Raw genomic sequence first — 26,202 nt, 5'->3', positions numbered from 1 at the left:
TTGTGTGAATGTGGAGGGGTAGAAGGTGGGTGTGAATGTGTGTATGTGTGTGTGTGTTTGTGTATGTGTATATGTGAATGCGTGTGTATATGTGGGTGTGTGCGTATGTGTGTACGTGTGTACGTGTGTACATGAATGTGTGTGTATATGTGGGTGTGCATGTGTGTGTATGTGTATATATGAATGCGTGTGTATATGTGTGTGTGAATGTGTGTGCGTACGTGTGTATCCCTAATGCGGAGGAATTGGGGGTGAAACGTAGTGTTACAGAGCAACAGCGCACAGAAATGAGATGGCAAAGTCAGCTGGGCCTAATACGCAAGTCTTCTTGAGAAAGTTTGTTAAGCACAGCACAAGGAATGTCACACTCTCAAACTTAAATGTAAAGTCATAAACGAGTAATGCATACCACTTAGCCACCCAACTGTAATTTATTCCTCACTTCCTACAGTCACTGTTAAATCACAGAAGCAAAGCTACCAGGGTTTATGACAATAGTGGATTTATGTGTGTGCTATGGCTCTTATTAGCCTGAAATCCAGGCCAAGAATAGGAATGAAAACAAATGAGCTTCGAGAGACAAAAGGAAGCAGGAAATGCCAAGAAACCAGGGCTCCACTGGTAACAAAGGTGGGGACCTGGGGCTCCGGGATCATTCTGGCAGGCTGATCTCCCCTTGGCTGGTGTCCAAAGAAAGAAGAGATGGCAGCCACAAAGGGAGATAATATGCATGCCACCCACAGTCTTACTTCAAGTGTTTTATTTGACCCCTTCATGTTTAATTATAAACCACATTCCTTTGTGGGTTCAAAGGGAACCAAGAACTAAATTTCATATATATTTCCTGCAATCCAGATACCGTATATACCTGATCTCATTGAACTTTGAGGGAGCTACTCTGGTCCCCATTTGACAGTTACATGAAACCCACATGGCTAAAGATTGTGCTTAGCGGCTAAAAGGGCTACTGCCATGATCAACCCTCGCTACTTTTCCAATTCCACGCTGCTTCTCTAATTTGTGCTGAGGAATTTCTACAATTAGATGGGGAGGAAAATTACATACTGTTTGTCTTGAAAAACAAAATAAAGTTAAAGATGGAAACAGGCACTCATTTTTCTCTTCAGCTACCCAAACGCAGTCCAGTCGAAAGAGAGTGAAAGGATTATTCTAAGTACAAACCCTCAAGGACAAAGAAAACAGGAGAGGACATAATAGCGGCATAATCTGAGAAGCTACAAAGCAGATGGATGATTGATATGACAGTGAATGCAAAGGGCTGATCCAAAGCCTGCAGTGGGAAAGCCAGTTGTACAAGCTGGTTTATGCTGTGTCCCCAGAGAACCAGAAATTGGTGGCACTGTGTATCTCTGGAGAGGGGGACCTTGGAGGGTAACAACAAAAGGATTCCTTTAAAATAGGCTTAAGAAACAGTGAAACCCCACATTGAATTCTCTATGAATCATAGTCAGGAGTCAGTTGCTTTACTGCAGCAAAAAGCCTGGAGGTTTATTCTTTGGAAGCGCACAACCAACTCGGTGGCCACCCATATCAAGGTGAATTCGGGTTGGCTTCCCACATCCTCTCCTTCCTTGGCTGTGTACTGGGTTCCCAGTCTCCTTAAAACCTGCTGAATCTGGAAGATGGTGATAAATGACCCAGACTCTTGCAGTGAAACGATGGTCTCAAAAAAACAAAAACAAAAAAACCGAGAAGATGCGCTGGGGGTTGAGAAGGCACAGTAGCCAGAGAGAAGCATAAATTTCCCACCACCAGCTTCACAGAAATGCTGACACCAAAGATTGTGGGTGAGATTTCTGACTTCTGCAGCGAGTGTCAGCATGATGCCAGATACCACAGACAGTTGTAAAAGTGCCCAAGTTTCCCGTGAAATTTCCTGGCAAGACAACTGGGTTCCATCCTCAGAAACGCACTAGGTTTGGTAAATGTCATGATTGGACAGAGCCTTAGCACCAGGGCTGTCTGATTCTGCCTTCCCCTTGTTTTCAGGGAGAAGAAGAAGGGTAAAGAGGAGGCCATGGGGAGGACCAATGTTTATTGACTCACTGCAGTCATCTACTATGTGCTTTCCCTGAAATAGCAAGAAAAAAAAAAAGAAAGCTAAAAGCCCATAGCCACTAGAAGTTGCTCTGGACAACAGTGAAGACATTCTTTCATGGCCTCTCTCTCCTTCCACCAGCAGATGCTGCTAAAAGGGAGAGAGTATCTTGGACTTTCTTTAAGAACGGGGGTGAGACGGGCGCCTGGATGGTTCCGTCAGTTAAGTATGACTTCAGCTCAGGTCATGATCTCATGGTTCATAGTTTCAAGCCCTGTGTCGGGCTCTGTACTGACAGCTCAGAGCCTGGAGCCTGCTTCGGATTCTGTGTCTCCCTCTCTCTCTGCCTCTCCCCCACTCACACTCTTCTCTGTCCCTCTCAAAAAAATAAATAAAACGTTAAAAAAAAAAAAGAACAGGGGATGGGAGAATTAAAAAAAAAAGGTTTTTTTCAAAGTTTCTGCCTTGCTAAGATTAACGATACGTGATGAATAGCTCACTAACTTAGGAAAACATTCCTATGTCCTTTGGGGTTAGGAAAGACAAGACGCAGCTGTGATTTACAAGAAGGTTGAAACCAAAGGGGGGATAAAGTACCCTGGAAAATAAAGGGAGTTTTCAATCCACCCCCATCCCCCAACCCACACCTCAGGAGGCTGCAGGGTGGAAGACATAGGAGGGCAGGGCTGAAGGGAGGACCAATGCCCAGAGGTGATGCCAGGCTGAGACCTAAGGAGAACTAGGCCGACAATGTTCGTCCTTGGGGCTGGCCAAGGAAGTGTTGGGAGAGTGATAGCCGATACTCGCTTTAAGGGGTGCCTTTTGTTCTTCATGGTAGTCAGGTTGGCCCTGACAACCGAGTCAGAAGATGAGAAGATGCGTGACGTTGGCAGGTCTGTAAAGTCACAGATGCTGGGGTCAGTGCCTCCCGAATCTGGCTTATACTTGAGAACAGCTTTTTTTTCTGGGCCTGAGCTGAACAAACCAGTAATGAAGCAATCATGTCTGAGGTTTGAGCCCATTGGGGTGTGGGGTCCCTGTCACAGAGTATAACCCTGGGAAGTGGACCCAGGAATCACTGTCCTTGGTGTAAGAACGATGTTCTCTGGGAGCCAGGGACTCTGACCCAGCTCTGCATTTTGGACTTGACCTGGCCCCAGACCATCTTCTATTTAGCAACCAACATTTTCCTCCCTTTCTGTTCTTTGCCATCCCAGACATCATGCTCAGATAGAGACTAAAGTGCTGACTCTGGGTTCTCTTCCAACTTTGTCTGTCACATACTATGAACAACTACAATATTAACAGCTACCATATTAAGAAAACTTACTACATGCCAAGCATTGTTCAAAGTGCTTTCTGTGTATTAACTCATTTAATCTTCATAAACCCCTTTGAGATAGCGGCTGGTGACATGCCCACCTTTCAGTTAGAGATGAAAGGCTGTTGGCCTGGACTCCCGCAGGCCCATCCTGCTGTGCAGATAATAAAGGGAAGTATAGCCATCTGAGCCTCGGTTTCTACCACCCCTGCTCAGTGTTTGCAAAGTCCCCCACCAGCCAGCCAGGGGGCCTGGAGTGGGGCAGGAGAAGCACTGTGGATCCCCATGCATTTAGTTTGTCATTTACACTGACTGCATCCAAGTTAGCAGAGGGCACAGTGGTCTGCCATACCCAAGATTTTCCTCTTGGCCAAACTGTGCCAAACTCACTTCTCCCCAGACCTTCCTCCAGGGAGCTCTTGCTAGGTCACAGGTACAAGTTGTTTTTTTTTTTTTTTTTTTTCTCATTATAACATCCTGATCCCCAAGAAGGAGTTACCAAGGTAACCAGGAATGATGCATACACACAGTCTTTATGGAGACTTCATCTCCACTTAATCGGATTACGTGTTTTTGGCTTACTCTGTTTCTGTGATAACAAGAACATGACATTTTCTTCTTATGTAGTTTCCTGCTCCTTATTCTGCATTTCACTCACCCTTTCTCACTGACCTTCAACTTTTTCCATAAGTTACTACCAACTCAAGAATTTACCAGATGTGAAAACTCCCTAACCTTCCGTGAGATAGATAACCTTTTTGAGCCAAGCTTCCCCTCCACATGAGGCACGTGGAGATTCCTTAGAAGGAGAAGGACCAGATGTTTGGACTCCCTTCTATACCACTGTATGCTCTGAGAAGTGATTTGAAGACATCCTCTACAACTCAGGTAGCAAAGACGGACACTGCAGTTAAACACACACACACACACACACACACACGCGCGCGCGCACACACACACACACACACACACACATCACTTCCTATCTTCTTGATGATTAGAAGAGACAATGTTTTAATGTCCCTGAGTTCCCCTGCCTTCTCTCACGTCACTCTTTCCTTGAATACCTAAATAGATCATCTCAAGTCCCCATTCTACGAGACTGAGAGAAGTCCGAAATGTTCCCAAGAGGTCTAAAGATTCTCACGATTCTGCAAATTACCACATAATAAAGCCGTTCTTGTCTTTAATGAGTTAGTTTTTAAAAATAATGTCAGGGCACCTGGGTGGCTCAGTCAGTTAAGTGTCCAACTCTTGATTTTGGCTCAGGTCATGATCTCAGTGTTCATGAGATCGAGCCCTGCATCGGGTTCCATGTGGACAGCACAGAGCCTGCTTGGGATTCTGTCTCTCCCTCCCTCTCTGTCCCTGCTCTGCTGTCTTTCTTTCTCTCTCTCTCTCTCAAAATAAATGAATAAATACTTTTTTATTCAATGAATAAAAACTTCTAAAAATTAATTAATTAAAATAATGTCCAGTGACTACCATGAAGAACAAAAGGCACCCCTTAAAGCGAGTATCGGCTATCACTCTCCCAACACTTCCTTGGCCAGCCCCAAGGACGAACATTGTCGGCCTAGTTCTCCTTAGGTCTCAGCCTGGCATCACCTCTGGGCATTGGTCCTCCCTTCAGCCCTGCCCTCCTATGTCTTCCACCCTGCAGCCTCCTGAGGTGTGGGTTGGGGGATTGGGGTAGGTTGAAAACTTCCTTTATTTTCCAGGGTAACAGCGGCCCTGGGAAAATAATACCAACATGAACTTGGTGGCCCCGCTGCCTTTGTCCACCTCTGAGCAGGTCACGTTCCCATTGTCCTCTGAGTAGCTCTTTCCACTTGGAGTCTTTGGTACCAGTCCTTTCTTCCTCAGAATATCATCTGGGTCCCTTAAACAAAATGGCCCACCACTCCCCAGAGCTCTGCAGGCCACAAGGAGCAGAGGTAAGGAGGTCTTCTACTGTTGGCTGCTGTCTAAAGGGAATGGAATTAGGCAGAAATACAATTTTGGATTCACCCTCTCCTTGGGTGGGACCATCTTATGATAGGAAAAGATAGGATTCAGTCGGCAGGGAGGGAAAAATTAGGACTGAGGTCCCTGGCGGGGGGTGGGGGGGAGGAACACAGATTTTGGAACAATGCTGGGAGTGTCTGACCACAGCAAACCCCCTTAGGCTTAAGGTTCCTCTTAGGAAAGTAACAGATACCACCTGCTCCCCCTCAGGTTTCCCTCAGGAATTTGACAAAAGACCTAACTAAAAACAAATAGTGGACCAGAAAATGTATGACCCACTAGGAATGATATGGCCTTAGGCCACCCCTCATACAATGGAACTGAGCCAATCAGGAATGGACAGCCCAGCACCTAGAACTATCAAGCCTGTAAGGGTAGGACCTGAGAAGGAACGTGGGGGGAGAGAACAGGGGAGAGTCCTTCAGAACCTTATAAAACAAAGTCCCTTGCCTATCGTAGTGGGCATTCGCTTTCGAACACCCCCTCTCTGTAAAGAGAGCTTTTCTACTCTTCTTCCTTTCTGATCTTAGACTCTAATAAACTTCTGCCTGCTGCTCATTTTGTGTCCACCTCTTCGTTCTTCAAAGCGGCGAGACGACGAACCCCGGGTGTTGAGGTAAAAAATCCCACGACAATCTGACATCCGCCCGCATGCCTAACATAGCGCCTTAAAGATCAGCATGAACGTGACATTGTATCTCTGCCTACCCTGAAAGTACCAAGTAACTGTTTGGGAGCAGCATCATTTGAAAGAGAGAAGAAAATCAATCAGTCTTCAGTGAGTCTTTCCAACTTATTCCCAACATAAGGATTAAAGAACTGAGGCTCAGAAAGGTAAGGCTTTCTGAGAAATTAATAGGAGAAAATAAATTTTAATGCATGTGTATCTGGTTCTAAGCATGTCTCCTTGCCGTAATCAGAATAAATGCCCTATGTAATATAAGCAAAATAGAAAGAGGTACGGAGTAGAATCAAAAGACCAGGGTCATGCCCTTCTTCGCATTCAATTTTTGTCGTTTCTGTGTGTGTATCACAAGGGAGGGTGTGACCTGCACGGAATAACGGCAGCGGTTAACCAAAGTTGGTACTCAGAAAACACTAGAGCATGGGAGAGACAGATCTGAAGGAGCTGCGGAAGGAAAGGAGAGGAAGAAGAAAAGAACGGCGTTAAAGGAAGGAAGGAAAAAGAAACAGGATAGAACAAAGTCCCTCACAAACTCAGAGGCTCCAGCTCTCAGTTGAGGCACCAACTGAGAACAGGAGGAAAAAGCAAGTCCAAAATGGAAAACCCCCCAACAATGCATGGGACTGAGCCAAGCCCAAATGCCATGGCTTACATTTCTGGCTGTTAGATACACATGGACTTAATAACAGACTTCCGGAAGGGGTGGGGAGCAGGGAACCAACCCTTCATTAGCTGGGCACATAGATGTTGTGGTTTCTCGGAGGTAACAATTACAAGCCTTCATCTTCTGAGTTGGGAGCCCATTGACGATAGATACCGGTGTCCGGAAATAAAAATCTCAACTTCGTCGTGGACGCAACTGGATTGGACAACTACAGCTTGGATATGCTGCCAAGAGGAAGGGTTGTACATTTTCCTGGGTGGAGTCTGCAAAGCCGTAGGGCCTGCAGGGGAGCTTTCAGATGAGACAGAAAAAGGGGCCCTTTCTGGCGACAGCAGCCCCATGGGCGCACGGCCTGGCACACAGAGCGAGGGCTGCCTCTTAGCCCCCGCTGGTCCTCATGGCTGGCCATGCTTTTGTTCGTACACTGACCACTCCATTCCTTACAGCTGTTCTGCCAGGAAGGACGTGCTCCCCAGTCCGCAGCACCGAGAAACTCAGCCTGGCTCTAACTTCCTGACCCTAACCGACCACCAGTGAAACCGTGGGCCTCTAAACCTGCCTCCAGAAGAGGCCCTGGATCCAGATGTCCTTACTACATTGGACATGAAGCAAACGAAGGAAACATCATGCTCAGGAAGCAGGCCAAGTGACCTGAGGAAGTGAAGACAGGCAGACCCTGCGGGAGTAATGGCCTGTGATGAGCCATCTCAGTCCAGGGACACCAACTAGTAAAGAAGCATAAAAGGTTTTGACCAAGACCTACAAGAAGAGATATGTTTTCGCTGGTGGGAGTGCCAACCAGCGCAGCCACTGTGGAATCAGTGTGGATGTTCCTCAAAAAGTTAAAAACAGGGGCACCTGGGTAGCTCAGTCAGTTAAGCGTGCAACTCGTGATTCCAGCTCAAGTCATGATCTCACGGTTTGTGAGATCGAACCCCACATCAGGCTCTGCACTGTCAACGTGGGATTCTCTCTCTCTGCCCCTTCCCTGCTCATGTGCTCTCTCTCTCTCTCAAAATAAATAAAAAAATTAAAAAATTAAAAATAGAATTACGATACAATCAAGTAATTTTACTACTGGCTATTTACCCAAAGAATATGAACATACTAATTCAAAAAGATATATGCACCCCTCTGTGGGTTTTTTGTTGTTGTTTTTTGTTGTTGTTGTTTTAAAAGAAAGGCAGGCTGTGTCATGCAGCACCTCCTTTGGATGTGTCCAGAGTCTTGGAAACTTGACTACCCTGCGTTCTCCTGAGAAAGGACCTTGAGAGCTTATTTGGAGACGCTAGAGGCAAGTGCAACTACTCCTACGGCCTTGCCTGAAGAACAATCCTCCTCGATCAGGGAAGGTCATCCTCTTCGACAGACCGATCGTGCAGTTTCGGGAGGGATGCACAAGGAGCAGTGATGGAGGAAGGGGACCTCAGCCCAGACAGCCAGATCGGCCAACTCAACGCTAGGGATCAATGGGGTGACGGGTGTCACAGCCAGATCACCCTCACATCCTGTGTACCCTTATGTTTGTGCACCCAGTGTTATTTACAATAGCCAAATTATGGAAGCAGCCCAAGTGTCCATCAATAGATAAGTGGATAAAGAAGATATAGTATATATACACAATGGGACAGTACTCGGCCATAAAAAAAGAATGAAACCTGGCCATTTACAACAACACGGAGGGAGCTAGAAAGTACAATGCTAAGCAGAGTAAGTCAGAAGAAGACAAATACCATATGATTTCACTTGTGTGTAGTTTAAGAAACAAAACAAATGAGCAAAGCAAAACAAAAATAAAAAGAGACAGAAAGACAGACAGACAGACAAACCAAGAAACAGACTCTTAACTGTAGAAAACAAACTAATGGTTACCAGAGGGGAGGTGGGCAGGGGGGTGGGTGAAATTGTGGATGGGAATTAAGCAATGCACTTGTCATGAGCACCGGGTGATGTAAGGAAGTGTTGAATCACTAAATTGTACACCAGAAACTAACCTCACACTGTGTGTTAACTAACTGGAATTAAAATACAATACAATAATACATACATACATAAATACATAAACAAAGATATGTTTTATGTTATGATCCCACACATGTGTGTGCGCACACCCAACCCGAAATAAATCTTGCGGTAACTATATTTACAACATCCTCCATATTTATGTGATGTAAATCTCAACCTTTTCTTGATTTCAACCTTTAATCAGTCACCACTCCAGTCTGAAAATATTCTGAACTAGTGGAAGAAATCTTCTCCCATCAATCAGAAAAATGACTCTTCCTTCCTTATGGAGGATTTGGTGACGGGGCTGGAGAGAAAAACCGGTCTCACCTTTCTGATACTTTGTACAGGGATAAAATGCCCATTCTAGGACCCTTGCCCTGGCAACGCGGACACAGTAGTTTGAACGATGGATGACAATTTCAGAAATGCCAAAATGGTTTAAATGCTTCTTTTAATTAAAGAAACATGTTTTGTTTTGTTTTGTGGTCTTGAACTGTGACTTGAATGAAAAGTACTTTTTTGTTTGTTTTTTCTACAAATATGCCTACTGGATGGTTTCAAAGTGTGACCAAATCAATGCATTATCTGGTGATTCAACTGGAAAAAACCAAAACAACAAAAACATCCTTCATGCTGAACCAATATTTTGTTCCTTTCAAGCCTCGATGGATCCTGAGACTTAAGGCTTCAGAAGTGTTGATCCCAGAAGCAAAAGGACCCTGGACTTAATGCCACTCTGTCCCCCTAACTTGGAGCCTGTAACCCTGTTGTCCTCAGCTACTCTCAGTTCCCATACAGATCCCCAAAGGCTCCATGTCTCCAAGCCTCTGCTCACATAGCTCCTTCTATTTAAGCTGTCCTTCTTTCTACCTCTTGCCTCCCTGTCCGCTTGCCTCTCTACTCGTCTTTCAAAAGTCAACTTCACAATCACTTCACTCATTCATTCATTTATTCATTCACTTTTTCAACAAATGTTAGTTGGAGATTCATCATATGGTAGGACCCATCCTAGCTAGGACCCATCATGTGCTAGGACCCATCCTGGTTTATTGGGGAATCCAAAGATGAACAACACATGGTATTTCATGGTACAGCACATAGTACTAGTCAAGTGCAGTAGGCATTTATAAAATAATGTGGCGGGGGTAGTCATCCAAGAAAGCATATAGGATAGTATCAGAGGACAGAGCGGTGTCCTTAACTCAGTGTAACGGGCCACATAAAGCTCCCTGGGGGAGCTAAGGCTTGACTCAGCTGAAAATGTGGAAAGAGTGGGGATTCTAGGGGTCAGCAATAATCGAATTAACTATCATTATCTCCAGTTTAGAGATGAGGAAATAAAGGCATAGAACGGTTAAATACATCTCCCAAAGTGCAAAGTTATCAATTAACAGAGCCGATATTTGGTTGTAATGCACACTGACTCCAAGGCAGGTCTCTTTAATCATTAACTTGAATCATCTCTCATTTGCCATAGGAATCCAGAAAAGGCGGCAATACTAGTGGACAAATAGAAGAAAGAAAGGAAATGGGATAGATCGGTGGTGAAGGCAAGTGCTAAGCCCAGAGAGATTTATTGAGGGGGGTGGTGTCTGGGTGGGGGATGGGGACAAACCCCCATGCACAGGACCTGTAGTAAAGTGTTAGGTCCTTGTAGAGAATCTATCAATACTACATGTTGGTTGAATACTTGTTATTTCAAAGTCAAACCAAAAGAGGTTTTTGGTAAATCCTCTGATAATTACTAGAAAAGTGTCCGTGGACAATGCATGTATCCTTTGTGAGCCTCCCTTTCTGTGCCTGTACAAGGGAGATAGCAATGTGTCTACCTTATGGGGCTGTGATGAGTATTATATTGAGCGAATAAAGCATCAAGCATAGATCCTGGGACACAGTGCTGATTCACGTTCTGTCTGCTTCCCTTTTGCATCCCTTAGGTTTTCCCTCCTTTGCTGAGAACTTCTACCTGGTGTCCATCCACTTCCTCTGCCACAGAGTGAGCAGCAGCCTGGGACTCAACCTCATCCTGGTACAGGTGGGTCCTTGGTAACAACTTTGCCAGGGAGCGGCTGGGAACAGGGTCCCAGGGCACTCAGCAGAGTTTATTAGAGTGAAAATGAGGAGAACAGGGTCCATCTTTAAGAGCTGTCCAAGGGAGACCGGAGCCACCCAGCCCCTGTAGGAAGGAACTGTTAATTGTGCCATTAATAATACTTAGCATTCTCCCCATGCTTTTCCAAGCTAATTAATTCTGCTTCAAATCCTGGAAAACAAATGACTGGGTGTGTTGGGGACAGGCTTCTGTTTCTGAGATTGAAGGGTGGAGAAGCTTGCCCTCTGCAATGACTGGGGGAAGGGAAAAGCGGTGTTACCTCTTCTTCGGGTCAAGTTTCTCAGAATGTGCAGAGGGCTTTGACCCCTGGTGGGGACTTCCCCTTTACCCTCAAGACCTTCTTCAAACAGGGATAATCACCCAAAGGTACAAAGATACAAGGCTCACCCAGCCGTAGGACACTGTCCAGAAGTGGCAGATGTTAAGCTGACACCGTGGTCTGGAGGGAAACTTTCTCTTTCTCTTTCCCCAGAACCCAGGGTAGAGCTCGTGTGCCAGAGGCTAGGATGTGTAGTTAGCTCATCAACTCTGCTGTCCTTTAACTCAGTGGAGACTAACTTTACAGACCAGAATCTGGGGGTCCCGAGAATCTGACCCAATTCCCTCCCTTCACAGAAGTGCACGGTCAAGCATGAGAGACAGAAGTGTCAGGTAAGCAAAGAGAAAGATACAATAATAAAAAGAATGACTCCGATAAGGGGAGCACCAAGAACCTGTGGCAATCTGAGAAGTATAGAATGGGTTCCTGGTGGAGAACATGTTTGAGCTGTTCGGGTGGTTGATTAAGAGACAACAAAACAAAGAAATGGAGATGATGGTCAAGTGAGGACTAGCTGTGCAGATGCTTAAGGTCAAGAGGAAGCAAAGTACGTCCGGGAACTTGAACCTAGTCCCATGCATTGTGGGGAGTTGGGGGATTGCAATTAGACAGTGACTTTTGTCATCACAGAGCAAAGAAAGGCTAGTGGGAAGGCACACAGATGTAGAGGCATGCATAATACATGAGGAGGGCTCTGGTGAAAGAGAAGTGATTGAATGAAGTAGACACTACTTTTGCCTTTCAGGAAAGGAGCAAGTCAGTGACAGATGAACAGGGCAGGGTCCTGGCTTGAGGCCAGAGGAAGCATTTCTCAGGCATGAACTTTTGCCAGAAGCTCCTAGCCCACAAGGTTCTGATTCAGCAGGTCTGGTTGGGGCCCAAGAACCTACACTTCTAACGAATATTCTAGGTTACACAGATATGGGACATCATCTCCCAGGTCTTCCTTGGGAGGTGTGGTAGAGATGTCTCGGTACCCAGGCTGGCCTCACAGGTGCTCTGACTCTGGTCTGTGCTATTTGCAAAGAAATCCCAGGGCGGGCAGCACCCACTGCGAGATGGGTATGGTGCGCAGGGTAAGTTTTCATATTCTTTTCCAGTGTTCTACCTTTCTAAATCCAGAAAAGCTCCTGCAACATAATTTTTCAGATTCTATCCCTTGTCGCAAGACCCTTGAGAGAAGGGATGCATCCTATTTGAAGGTATACCCCAGCTCCTAACACAGAAACAACCTGGGCAGATTACATATGCTTGTTTAAATAAATGGAACTGGTCTCCATTTCTTTCCTGAAGAGTGTCCAAATGTCAGCAGCCATCATGGTTATTTGTGTGGATATAGGTTGCCTATCCTAATTTCTCTCTTAAAAGTAGGAATCTGGTCTCTAGTTATTCTAGAACCACAGTTGGCACAGGGACCAATGGTTTCATGTGCTTGTGGTGTTAGGTCCCCTGTGTGGTCACTGCAAAGGGCAATGGACATAAGAAAACTCACAATTGTGACTTAGCTAGTTACTAGTTACAGAACTCTGGGAAAGTGAACTACTGTCTCCATATTTCAATTTCATCTTTAATAAAGTGAAGGCAGGGGCGCCTGGGTGGCGCAGTCGGTTAAGCGTCCGACTTCAGCCAGGTCACGATCTCGCGGTCCGTGAGTTCGAGCCCCGCGTCAGGCTCTGGGCTGATGGCTCAGAGCCTGGAGCCTGTTTCTGATTCTGTGTCTCCCTCTCTCTCTGCCCCTCCCTCGTTCAGGCTCTGTCTCTCTCTGTCCCAAAAAAATAAATAAACGTTGAAAAAAAAAATTAAAAAAAAAAAGTGAAGGCATTAAGTAATTTACTCATTGGTTCCTTCACTCAATAAATAATAATCAGGCACAAACACAAAGACTACTGTGCGTTCTCCTTGTTGCAACGAGTTATTGATCAATAAGACACACTCCAGGGGCGTCCGGGTGGCTCAGTTGGTTGAGTGTGACTTTGGCTGAGATCACGATCTCACAGTTCTTGAGTCTGCGCCCAGCATCTGGCTCGCTGCTGTCAGGGCAGAGCCCGCTTTGGATTCTCAGTCCTCCTCTCTCTGCCCCTCCCCGACTCGTTCTCTCTCTTTTTCTCTCTCTCTCTCTTTCTCTCTCTGAAAAATAAATAAATAAAGACTTAAAAAAAATAAGACACACTCCACCCTCGTCTGGATGACATAATGATGGGTAATGAGACCATCCCCTCTCCACACAGTCATTCATACCCAAAGTTTGGAACCATCTTGGAACAGGATCCTTCTACATCCTCCTACCAATCACTGTGTCTGGATAATTCTATTGCCTCAATAACCCTATAATCAATTCCCTCTTTTCCATCCCCATTATGGCACAGATATTCCAACCCGCTCCTAAGTGGTCCCTGCCTTTCATGTGACCCTTCAATGTTCTTCCTTTTCCATGACCCCCAGCTGCACTTTCTCAGATGTAAATCTGCTTCTGTTACCGCTCTGTTTACACGCCTTCCCTGACTCCCTGAGTCACTAGATAATGGCGATAATTCTTAAAAGCAACTGCTTACTAACACCAGGTATTGTCTTAAAGGGCCTTGCGTGCTTGAACTCATTAACTCACAGCAAGCAGACAAGGTCCTTGTCCCCATTTGTGCTGGTTGCCTGTCAGCTGCCAGCTCCATTCCTGCCCTCTGCTGTTCTCCTTTACACCGCGTGGGAGCCTGCACACTACAGTTCCCAGGCCCCCTGGTCAGCTGCCTCCTGGTTGGGCTTCGCCAGTGGGAGGCACTGGGAGAGACTGGAACACTGGAGGAAGGGAGAAGTTTGCCTTTGTCTTGTTTTGCTTGCTCCCTGCTGCCACGGGTGTCCCCCTCCCCCAGTGGTAGCGGTGTTAGTGGGGGTGCCCCTTCTGGTCCTCACAGCTGCGGGGACTGCCTGAGAGCAGTGGCAGCGACCATGCCTCTAGCGGGTGAACAGCACGCGCAGGCTGCGCTCCCGCCAAGTCTGGTAAGCAAGCGCCTACTCCCCTCTTGGTCGTTCTCTTCTCCCCTTTATTCTTCGATCTCTTCCCAAGGCTTATAACTAATCACCTGCATTGAAGCCTTCTCTGCTGGAAATATCTGCAGTACATTCTATTTTCTTGACTGCATACTGATGGCTACACCACTTAATGTATGAGAAACTGAGGCACAGAGAGGTTAAGTAACTTGTCTCAAGTTCAACAGCCAGGGAGTACAGCAGAGCATGGATAAAGCAGGGGAAAACAACAATAATAACAACAACAACAACAGATACTAAATTAAGTCAAAGTTCTTTAAATATGTCATTCAAAGCCCTTCAAAACGGTTTTCCTGATATCTCACAGTCTAGTTGGGGAGTGACACCCGGTAGGGGATTGTGTTTTGTTCTTGCTTTTGCTGCTGAATAAATGAACGGACGAATGGCAAATGCACCATACTTGTGCAAAAACCCCAGCAGGATGGGTGACTGTAGCAGATGTTTGATGGATGAGTAGGAAACACGTAATAAACAAACGAATAAACTCCAAGCATACAACAAATTGACCCAAGAAGCAATTCCCTACCTCTGTTCCTTCCAGCCTCAGTATCAGAGCCTGCTGTATTTGAAACACTGAACATGCACATTCCTTATATGGAGTCAGTGTACAATAAATACACATTTGTTAAATGGATGGATGAATCAATCAAGCAAAAATGTGATCAATCAAGCCGTGGCTCAATGATGTTTGAAATTCTAGTTTATCAAAATATGAAATTTTCCAGGAGAATGGCACACACAAAAAAAGCATTACGTTTTCCTAAAAACAAAAACCTTGCACACAGTAGCCCACAAATAATTAGATGTTAATGTTTCTAACTTGACAGGAAAAAAAAAAAGCCACAGTTAATCTCAAGGGACATCCTGTATGAACAAGGAAAAAACAAAACAAAACAAAACAAAACAAAACAATGAGTCATGGATTCTAACCTCCTATTTATAACCTGGATCCACAAATGATCTGTTGCTAAAGGAGAAGAAAGCCATTAATCTCCCAACTCGGGGAGCAATTTTATATTTTGAATAAAAACAAAATAAACAGCATTAAGGAGGAAAATAAATCAGATATGCAGTAATTAGTTTGAACGAGCCGGATTTTCCTGCCTAACACTCTCTTTGGAACTTAAGCCTCATCCATCAAAGCGAAAGTGTATCCGATGACACGGAGATTTTCCATTCTCTTTTCAGACAGAATTAGTCAGTTGATCTGAATAGTAAATTGACAGGAGCCAGAAGAGAGGGCAGGAGTGATGGGGCTTTAGCAGAGGTGGGACCCGAGGCTTAATAACATTTGGTGAAGCCCTGACTTTGCACTTTTAACCTCCTAGCCTCTTTACTCATTAAGTTGTTAGTTTTCTATCTGCGCAATCTTAAAAGACTAAGGATTTTTAAAAATAGAATCTAAAAGGGACCTTATTCATTTTCTAACCCAGTGTCCTTAGTTTACAGATTGAGAAAGCTGGGCCCAGCAATAGTAACTGACTTGCTTAAGTCTGCACAACACAATGAGCTTCAACTCCAGAACCCACATCCTCCCAGCACTTTCTCGCAAAATTCCATAAAGACAAAAGCCCCAGCAATCATAAAGGGGTTCCTTACTTCAGGCGAGATCTTTGATTTTTTGCACCACTTTCTGGGCGGGATTCCCCCTTTATGCTACATTATGGACAAGGGCTACTTCCTTTCCAGGCCCCACTTTCTGTATGCTCCCTCAGCCATTTTTCTTCCCAATCAAAACCCTTTCTCCAGATTCCTCTATGACTCATTAGTACCTTCTTCTGAATTCTAATTATTATATCCTCTCTCCCTACTATTTTCAAATGTCCTGCTGGAAGAGGTTTTTTTTTTTTTTCAGCAGCAGTTTGGTAACTAATTTATTTGAAGCACAAGCATAATAAGTCTCTCCAGATGTATTTACAAATCCTTGTGTCGGATTTTTAAAACTCTTGTGAATAGAGCTCTGTGTATAACATGTCCTTTTCATCTTCCGCAATCCCAGCTATTAGGTTTGGGTCTATATATGCAAAGATTAATGATCATACCAGTGGAAAGAGCAAGGAGATGTAGAAATATTAAGGATCTCATCAAAGCATTGGTCAATACTACTACTACTAATAATAATACTGGATAATATTAGCTATATACAAGGTCTAAAAATGATATTCATTATCAGAATAATTCAAAATTTGCCAAAAGTTATATGCCCATCAACTTTTGGTTCACCGATATAACAAAAAGCTATTTAGCCATTGAAAATGATTTAGGGAAGGACATGCATTAACATAGAACAATGTTCAAGGGGCGTTGTTAACATAGGGAATGTGAAGATTTATCAAACGACACTTATTATATGGTCCTATTTTTTACCAAAAACAAACAGATTTTTATGAAAAAAGTATGTAATGATATTTTCAACTTTTCTATTGCAGTTCATAACCATACATAGATCCCATTTGTTATTTTTTTATGTTTATTTATTTTTGAGAGAGAGAGAGAGAGCCCGAGGATGAGCAGGGGAGGGACAGAGAGAGAAACGGAGACACAGAATCCAAAGGAGGCTCCAGGCTCTGAGCTGTCAGCACAGAGCCCAACGTAGGGCTTGAACTCACAAGCTGTGAGATCGTGACCTGTCCGAAGTCGGACGCTTAACCAACTGAGCCACCCAGGTGCCCCTTGTTATTTTTAAATATAAAGTAAAACTACCCAAGCCGTTGCCCTGCACACCTTGAAAAACAAGGAAGAAATTACTCCTGAGTGTTCTCAGGGAATATGTAAATATTGGGGAGAAGAAGGATCCTTGGTAGTTGGTCCCATCCTTCCCACTACCGTGCTTTATTTTATATACTGGTTTTGTTTGTTTTTATATATGACGTTCTCTTTGAACGAAAGCTCCCAAGGGCAGATATGTAGATGTATTTTGCTCAGTTTCCTTTAATAATGATCAGAGTAAGTACTTACCTATGGGTATTTTCTTGGTGTGGACAAAAGTAGGAACATAAACAGGTACTGAAAGGGTCTGATGTATCAGGTGTTGTCCTAGAACTTTTTATGGATGCTATCCTATTTGTCATCACAGCTCTGAGAAGCAGGTGTGACTTCGTCTAATTTGAAAACACAGGAGTAGAAGCTTAGAAAGAAGCAGTGACCTATTCATGTTCTCTCAGGCAGACGATGGTGAGACTGAGAAAGGAACTCAGAGCCGGGAGAAACAAGTCCTATCTTCCGGCCAACTCACAGCCACGTGGTCTACCAGTGCAGTTGGCATTAAGGGTTGAATCGTATCCCTGGCTCAAATTCACGTGTTGAAATCCTAACCTCTCAGTACCTCAGAATATAACTTGATTTGGAGACCGGGTGTTTACAGAGGCAACCAAGATAAAGCAAGGTCATTCTGGTGGGCTCTAATCAAATATGACTGTTGTGCTTCTTCTAAGAAGGGGAAAGTTGGACACAGACATGTACAGACGGAAGACGATGTGACCAGGTGAAGATACTGGGAGAATGCCATTGAACATGAAGACAACCAAGCCAAGGGGAGAGGCCTGGAACAGAGCCCTCCCTCAGAGCCCTCAGAAAGAACCAGCCGTCCCAACCAACACCTTGATTTGGGACTTCCAGCCTCCAGGAGATGAGACAAGAAATTTCTGTTGGTTAAGCCACCCAGGCTGTGATACTTGGTTACAGTAGCCCTAGCAAACGAATACAGCTGGCCGCCTGGTGAACATAAGAAATGTCAATTGTGATGCGGGAAGGGGTACCCCTAAGAACACAGGAGAGTTTGAGGCCACTATATGGCTTTGAGGAAGGGAATAGGGAAGAGGGGGCAATGCCCAGGAGGAAAGACGTCCCACAAAGCCCTGCTGCCTTCCTGCCCCTGGGGCCTTTGCCCGCCCTACTACTAGGAATAAATCTACAAGGTTAATTATTCACAATTGTGTGTATTAGCGCCCAAAGTGCATTATTTAATTTTTTTTTTTTTTTTTGCAGCAGATGTACCTTTTTAATTTGGTTTTATTTTAGGCTAAAATTGCAATATTAAATTTTAAAATCCAAACACTAGCATGACTTTGCATTCCCTGAACATCCACTGCCTCCTTCTTCCAGCATACGCAGAATAGCAATAGGGCAGAGCTGGAAAGAAGACCAGGCTTTGGCTGCTGGTCCTGTCCCTGCACCAGAGTGGTTGTGTGACCTTGAATACATGGCTTCACTCTTCTGAGGCTTGGTGACCTCTGCTGTCAATGGTAGAGACGACCCGGGTGTTCCCAAGATTCCTCCTGCTCAGAGTATCAGCAGGTCTGAGTATCTATAGAGACCAGGGGGAGCCAGGTTGACATCAGCTATGGCTGGCCGTGCAGGAAGTGAGTCTTAATCTGTACCTTTGCCATTGCCAGAGAAGGGCAGGCAGCCATGGAAGGTGAGCATCTCCAAGTGTTGATAGGTGTATGTACCCTAAGGAGCGTCTTTATAGATCTTCAAGGACCCAAACAAAAGTTCATAGTGCCTGTTCCGTATTCTTGTTAGTAAATGATAAAATACAAAATTACACGTATGCTGAAAATAAAAGATTTTCTGGGGGCGCCTGGGTGGCTCAGTTGGTTAAGCAACCAACTTCGGCTCAGGTCATGATCTCACAGTTCGTGAGTTCGAGCCCTGCGTCGGGCCCTGTGCTGACAGCTCAGAGCCTGGAGCCTGCTTCAGATTCTGTGTCTCCCTCTCTCTTTGCCCCTCCCCTGCTTGAGCTCTATCTCTCTGTCTCTCTCTGAAAAATAAACAAACAACAAAAACAAAAAACAAACAAACAAAAAAAGATTTTCTGGGCTCCTGGGTGGCTCAGTCAGTTGAACAGCTGAATACAGCTCCAGTCATGATCTCGCGGTTCATCAGTTCGAGCCCCACATCAGGTTCGCTGCTGTCATTTGGGAGCCTGCTTCAGACCCTCTGTCCACCTCGCTCTCTGTCCCTCCCCCGCTTGTATTCTCTCCCTCAGAAATAAATAAGCCGTTAAAAAAAATAAAAGATTTTCTGACTGCAAATCTTGGATTATTTGTTCAAGCTTCTATGATTATGGAGGGGTGTGTGTTTGTGTGTGTGTGTGTGTGTGTGCACATGCACGCACCTACATCACACAGGAGGTACCTCAGCCTCAGTTTCCCTGGTCTCTCAAGCAGGTTCTCAGTCTTTTTGGGGTGGTCATTAAGCTTTGAAAAGCAGGTGCTTCAGTAATCCTTCCTATTCTCTCCAGGCTGCCTTTTAATTTCTACTATTGTGGAGAGTATGACTTGGTGCCACTTTACTTAGTACTTGGAGCTTCTCTACAGCCCCACGGGTTGGGAGTCTCTGTGCTATGACTGATATCCTCGCTCTAGAGAAATTTTGTGCCAAAACTTGGAATGAAATTGGATAGAGAAATTGGTCTCTTCTGGCCCCCTTCCTGATCGGCCCCATCAGTCAAATGCAGCAGACTGCAACGATGCTAGAAGTTTTTCACTGAAGAGTCAGGTAATGCCAGAAAATTACTGTGACATAGTAAGAGCAGATAATGACTTTCCAGCTAACTTAGAAGTTTCCTAGAAAATGCTTCTATGCTTACGTCTTAGACAGCAGGGATACTCTGCCATATAGCGTAACTGAATCGAGGGACTGACATCCTTTGCCATATTCTGTTGGTTAGAAGCTAGTCACAGGTCCTGTCCACACTGCAGAGGAGGGGATTATACAAGGGATACCTCACTGGGAGTTAGTTTAGGGTGTTTCTATGATGCTTGTAATAATTTTGAACCCCTTCCCAAACTTGTTCTTCTGCTTCCTCCCACCAGAGCACAGTAGCAAAAGTGGATGACCAACCTGGAAGAAACTAACAGAATCAAGAGCACTGCCTGGCTTTTCTTTCCTTACTTCAGTAAATATTTCATAGAACATCACTGAGCCCGGAATTTCCTAGGTAAAGTGAGCAACTAAATGAACAATAAAAATGGTTATCACATGCATCTACTACTCACTGTGTTCTATGAGCTATATACTAAATATTTCAGTAATTTTGTTAAATATAGTAAGTTTTCATTATTAATCCCATTGTGTTGACCTGAAGGTAAGGATTCAGAACTTGAACAAGATCTGTCTGACTCAAGAACAATATAATAATAAACAAAAAAAATTTATGGAATGCTTAATAGGTTTCAGGCAGCATTCTGCAGATTCCACACATAACAATGAACTCATTTGATTTTCATAGCATTCCTATGACGTAGGTACCACTATTAACCCCATTTTATCTATGAAGAAACCGATGACCAGAGAAAGTAGTTAACTTGCTTTAGATCATGCAGCTGGCCGGTGGCAGAACGGAAATTAACCAGAAAGTATGGTCCCAGAAGTTATGTTTTTAATCTCTGTGCTATCCTTGCTGCCACAGCCTTGAAGGAGAAAGAGTGGGTCATAGTATATCTACCCTCCCAAGGGTTAGCAAAATAGATAACTCATAGTAGAAGAAGAATGAAAAAAATGAGTAACATAAAATAAAATATTCTTCATCAAGAATTATCTTTCATTTTAGAAGCAACATACTTCATTTGGATTCTCTGGTCAAAAATAGACTTAAAGCCTTCTGAAATATTTTTATGAGAGCAATATTTTAGACATTTAGTCCAAACAGAGAAGTACAATGGCCAGAATTCTCAGCTATGAGTTCAAACACTGAGCTAAACTGACTGAATATTTGATGATATTAAGTAATTATTGTTATATTCGTTTCCTACGGCCCTATAACAAATTACTACAAATTTAGGGGTTTTCACACCACACAAAGTTATTATCTTATAGTTCTGGAATCTGAAATGGGTCTCACTGAGTTAATAAAAGGTTTCATTCTTTCTAGTGGCTTTGAGGGAAAAATTGTTTCCTTACCTGTTCCAACTTCTATAGGTCACCCCCATTCCTTGGCCCCCTTCCTCTACCTTCAAGGCTAGCAGTACCAAACTATGTCCTTTTTGGGGTGCCTGGGTGGCTCAGTCAGTTAAGTGTCCAACTTTGACTCAGGTCATGATCTCATAGTTTGTGAGTTCAAGCCCCGCATCAGGTTCTGTGCTGACAGCTCAGAGCCTGGAGCCTGCATCAGATTCTGTGTCTCCCTCTCTCTCTGTCCCTCCCCTGCTCACACTCTGTCTCTCAAAAATAAATAAACATTAAAAAAATTAAAAAAAAAAACAAACTATGTTCTTCCTCTGCTGCCATCTCTAGGGTTCTCCCTCCCTGCTTTCCTCTTCCCTTTAAGGACTCTTACGATTTCCTTGGGCCCACCTGGATAATCCAGGATAATCTCCCTATTTTAAGGTCAGCCAATTAGCAATCGTAAACCCATATGTAACCTTAATTCTCCTCTGCCATATAACTTATTCACAGGTTCAGGGATCAGGACATGAACATCTCTGGGGAGTTACTATTCAGTCTGCTACGACTATTGGTTTTCTTTGGTTTTGTGTTTTTCAGGGCCAAGTGATAATTGTACTGTAGTTATGACTATTTTTTTAAGTTTATGTATTCATTGTGAGAGAGAGAGAGTGCAAGTGTGAGCAGGGGAGGGGCAGAGAGAGAGAAAAACAGAGAGAATCCCAAGCAGGCTCTGCACTGTCAGCACAGAGCTCCATGCAGGGCTCAAACCCACGAACCGTGAGATTGTGACCTGAGCCGAAATCAAGAGTCGGATGCTTAACCAACTGAGCCACCCAGGTGCCCCATGGTTATTACTACTTTTTAATCTTTATCTTTCAAGGGTACATGTTGCATAACTTACAGATGAAAGGATAGGATGCTTGACATCTCCTTCAAAGTAATAACGGGGAAAAGAAGATGGGGACGGGGGTCAAATTGGCCATGAGCTGAGCCCTGTAGATGCTGTGTGTTTGGTATGGGGGTGGTCACTGTGCAATTCTGCCTACACTTGAATACACTTAAAATTTCATGTAAGATAAAGATAATGACTGCAAATAGAGACCCAGGGACCAAGAGACAATAGCATAAACTAAGCAATTCTGTGTGCCAGGCAGTATGCTAAATGCCTCATCTGACTCTCACAACAGCCCTATGAGGAAAACTATTCACAGTCCCACTTACACATAAGAACCCGCTGCTCTGCTAGGGTTAGGTTTCATCCAAATATGCCGAGAACCAGGTTCTGAATCCAGGTTAGCCTCTGTTTCAAAGCTCATGTGCTGAATCACTATTTTAAGTTAAATCTCAAATCGAGGTTAAGTGGCTATTTAAAGCACTGTTAAGGTGCCAATATTTTAAGAGATGTGATGGTTGGTCCTAAGGAGATGAAGCCTTAGAAAACACTTGTTGAATCAAAATTCTGATCCTGGCTCAACCACCTACAAATGATGAGAGGCAAAATATCTCAATTCTCTAAACCTCAGGCCTACACGATGAGATCACAGTATCCATTTTGCACATTGTAGAGGAGAGTAGGGAAGATCAAATTTAAATAAAACCATTATCATCAGTAAAGGGCTGTATAAGTAAAAAGGACAAAATGCAGCAACGGTGATGATATTGTGGTTGAAGATGAAAAGGCTCACGACCCACACACAAAGAAGAGTTTTAAGGTACTGTGTCACGTTCTCCCACGCCACATGGTTTTTTCTTCATGGAAGCTCCTCAGCAAATTCACACAGAGTGAGGCCGACCCTAAGAACACCCAAGACAGTGACATTTCAGAGTGACTGTGGAAAAGCTCGGTCATTGCACTGATATCTCTCCCACCTCAGGGACTGTGCTTAGCACACAGGGGCAGCCATGTATGGGGAACAGGGATTATTCTCGATGTGGTGACTGGGGAATCATGACATGGTATATTAATAAGGAGACAAGAACAGATGGTGTCAAATGCACATTAACCTTCACTGTGATGTCCTTCAGGATCCTGTCCCAGCTGGGATCTCCAGGTTTATCATCCAAACCCAAGTCATCTATACCTTTCATTCTGGCCTGATGTAAAATGAAGTTTCTGGGGGAAGTCATGCCATCTCACTGCCGTCTTGTTTATAATTCTCATGTGAGCTCACCCTTCCTTCACCCTTTGCTTGGTTCTTACTCATTCTTTAAGATTCAAGTCAGGTCCTTCCTTAGGAAGACTTGCCTGACTTAGGTCCACTTTGTTTTTGTGTTTGTTTTGTGTTGTTTTAAAAAAATTTTTTTGAGAGAGAGAGAGAGAGGGAGAGATGCAAGCAGGGGAGGGGCAGAGAGAGGGGGACACAGAGGTTACAAAGAGGGCTCTGTGTGGACAGCAGAAAGCCCGATGTGGGGCTTCAATTCACAAACCATGAGATCATGATCTGAGTCAAAGGCAGACACCCAACCGACTGAGTCACCTAGGCACCCCAGGTCCACTTTGAATTAGTTATCCCTGCTTTGACTTCCATAAGGCTCTCTGACTTCCAAACTATATTGTGTTATCCATTTTAGCACTAGGCCAAGAGGTACTGAAGGCAGCTGTTGACTTTCCTTGCTCTATCTCATTTCTAGAGAATGGGAGAGAACATAGTGTATTGTGATTATATGTTGAATGTAAGGTAGTATATCACCAAAAATAAATATTATTGAATGTACTCTTCCTTTGTAATTGAAGGCTTCTTTGCTGAGCACTGCATGGATTGTGAGGGTGCCAGCATGGAAACAGCTGCCTGAGATCTACATAATCAAGAAAAGAGAGACTTGGAGAAGAACAAATATTGTTAAAATGTCCATACTACCCAAAGCAATCGATAGACTTAATTCAATCTCTGTCAAAATACCAACAGCATTTTTCACAGAACTAGAATAAACAATCCTAAAAAAATTGTACAGAACCATGAAAGACTTCATATAGCCAAAGCAATCTTGAAAAATAAAAACAAAACTGGAGGTTTTCAAGATACATTACAGAGTTCAAGTTATATTACAATGTGGTAGCTTTTAAAACAGTGTGGTGCTGGCATAAAAATGGACACATAGATATGTAGAATAGAATAGGAGACTCATAAATAAGCCACAGTTATATGGTCAGTTAACTTTGACAAAGGAGGAATGAATATACAATGGGAAAAATACAGTCTATTCAACAAATAGTGTTGGAAAAACTGAACGGCCACATGCAACAGAATGAAACTGGACCACTTTTTTTCACCATACACAAAAATAAACTCAAAATAGATTAAAGCCCTAAATGTGAGACCTGAAACCATAAAAATTCTTGAAAAGAGTGCAGGCAGTAATCTCTCTGACATCAACTGTAGCAACATTTTTCTAGCTAGGTCTCCTGAATCAATAGAAATAAAAGCAAAAATAAACCTTTGGGACTATATCAAAATGAAAAGTTTCTGTGCAGTGAAGGAACCAATCAACAAAACTAAAAGGTAACCTATTGAGAGGGAGAAGATATTTGCAAATGATATATCTGATAAAGGGTTAGTATCCAAAATATATAAAGAACAGATACAATGCAATACCTAAAAAACAAATAATACAATTAAAAAATAGAAGACATGAAGAGACATTCCTCCAAAGAAGACATCCAGATGGCCAACAGACACATGAAAAGATGTTCAACATCACTCTTCATCAGGGAAACACAAATCAAAACTACGGTGAGATGTCACTTTACTCCTGTCAGAATGGCTACACACACACACACACACACACACACACACACACACCACATACACACACATACACCACACACACACACACACACACACACACACACACACACACACAAGAAACAACAGGTGTTGGTGAGGATGTGGAGAGAAAGGAACCCTCTTGCAATGTTAGTAGGAATGCAGATTGGTGCAGCCATTGTGGGAAATCGTATGGAGGTTTCTCAAAAAATTAAAAATAAAACTACTCTGATCAAAAAATATGAAAACACTAATTCAAAGGGATACATATACCCCTATGTTTATAGCAGCATTATTTACAATAGCCAGGCTATTCAAGTAGCTCAAGTGCCCATTGATAGATAAATGGATAAAGAAGATGTGGTGTGTATATATATACATATGTACATACTGGAGTATTATTCAGCCATAAAACAGAATGAAATCTTGCCATTTGCAAGGACATGGACAGAGCTAGAGAAGACAATCCCAAGCAAAATAAGTCAGTCAGAGAAGGACAAATACCACATGATTTCACTCATATATGGAATTTAAGAAACAAAACAAACAAGCAAAGGAAAACAAAACAGAGAGAGACAAACGAAGAGACAGACTCTTAACTATAGAGAACAGATTGATGGTTGCCAGAGCGGAGGTGGGTGAGGGGATGGGAAAATAGGGGATGGGGGTTAAAGAGTATACTTAACCATGAAGAAAAAAGTGAAATACAATAAAACGATTTAAAAAAAGAAAGAAGGAGGTGGGTGAGAGGATGGGTTAAATAGGTGATGAGGATTAAGGAGTGCACTTGTGATGAGCACTGGGTGATGTATGGAAGTGTTGAATCCCTGTATTGCACACCTGAAACTAATATTACACTGTATGTTAACTAAATGGAATTTAAATAAAACTTTAAAAAAAAGAAAAGAAGAAGAGAAATGTTCTTCCAGCAGTTACCTAGAGGATCTGAGGCCATACATGCACATCAACTGAACACATTTTTAAATAATTTTAGAGAGAAAGAGAGCACACATGACAAGGGGAGGAGGCAGAGAGAGAGAGAGAGAGGGAGAGAAAGAGAGAATGTTAAGCAGGTTCCACCCTCAGCACAAAGCCAGATGTGAGGCTCCATCCCATGACCCTGGGTTCATGACCTGAGCTAAAATCAAGAATCAGACACTCAACTGACTGAGCCGCTCAGGCACCCCCACTGAACACATTTTTAATGAACACCTACTCTGTGCCAGGCAGTAAAGATGAAAGAGAGAGCAAAAGTGCTGTGGTCCCGGGTCTCAGGGAGGTTAGCTCATAAAGTGTCACTAAAGCAAAGCAATAGTGTCGTCCCTTCCAT

At 43.6% G+C, this 26,202-nt stretch overlaps 1 long non-coding RNA gene across 1 annotated transcript; it reads left to right on the top strand.

The window, feature by feature from the left end:
* Positions 1–9,891: 9,891 nt before the first annotated feature.
* Positions 9,892–20,214, top strand: LOC123585468. Its single transcript, XR_006706210.1, has 5 exons — positions 9,892–10,778; positions 11,472–11,507; positions 17,382–18,134; positions 19,463–19,719; positions 20,037–20,214. It is a non-coding gene; the product is annotated as an uncharacterized LOC123585468 (long non-coding RNA).
* The last annotated feature ends 5,988 nt before the right edge of the window (positions 20,215–26,202 follow it).

Source organism: Leopardus geoffroyi, chromosome C3 (genome assembly GCF_018350155.1).
Source record: "Leopardus geoffroyi isolate Oge1 chromosome C3, O.geoffroyi_Oge1_pat1.0, whole genome shotgun sequence".
NCBI classification, from domain to species: Eukaryota; Metazoa; Chordata; class Mammalia; order Carnivora; family Felidae; genus Leopardus; species Leopardus geoffroyi.
The sequence above is the reverse complement of the archived record's forward strand: the minus strand, read 5'-3'. Positions and strand labels throughout refer to the sequence as shown.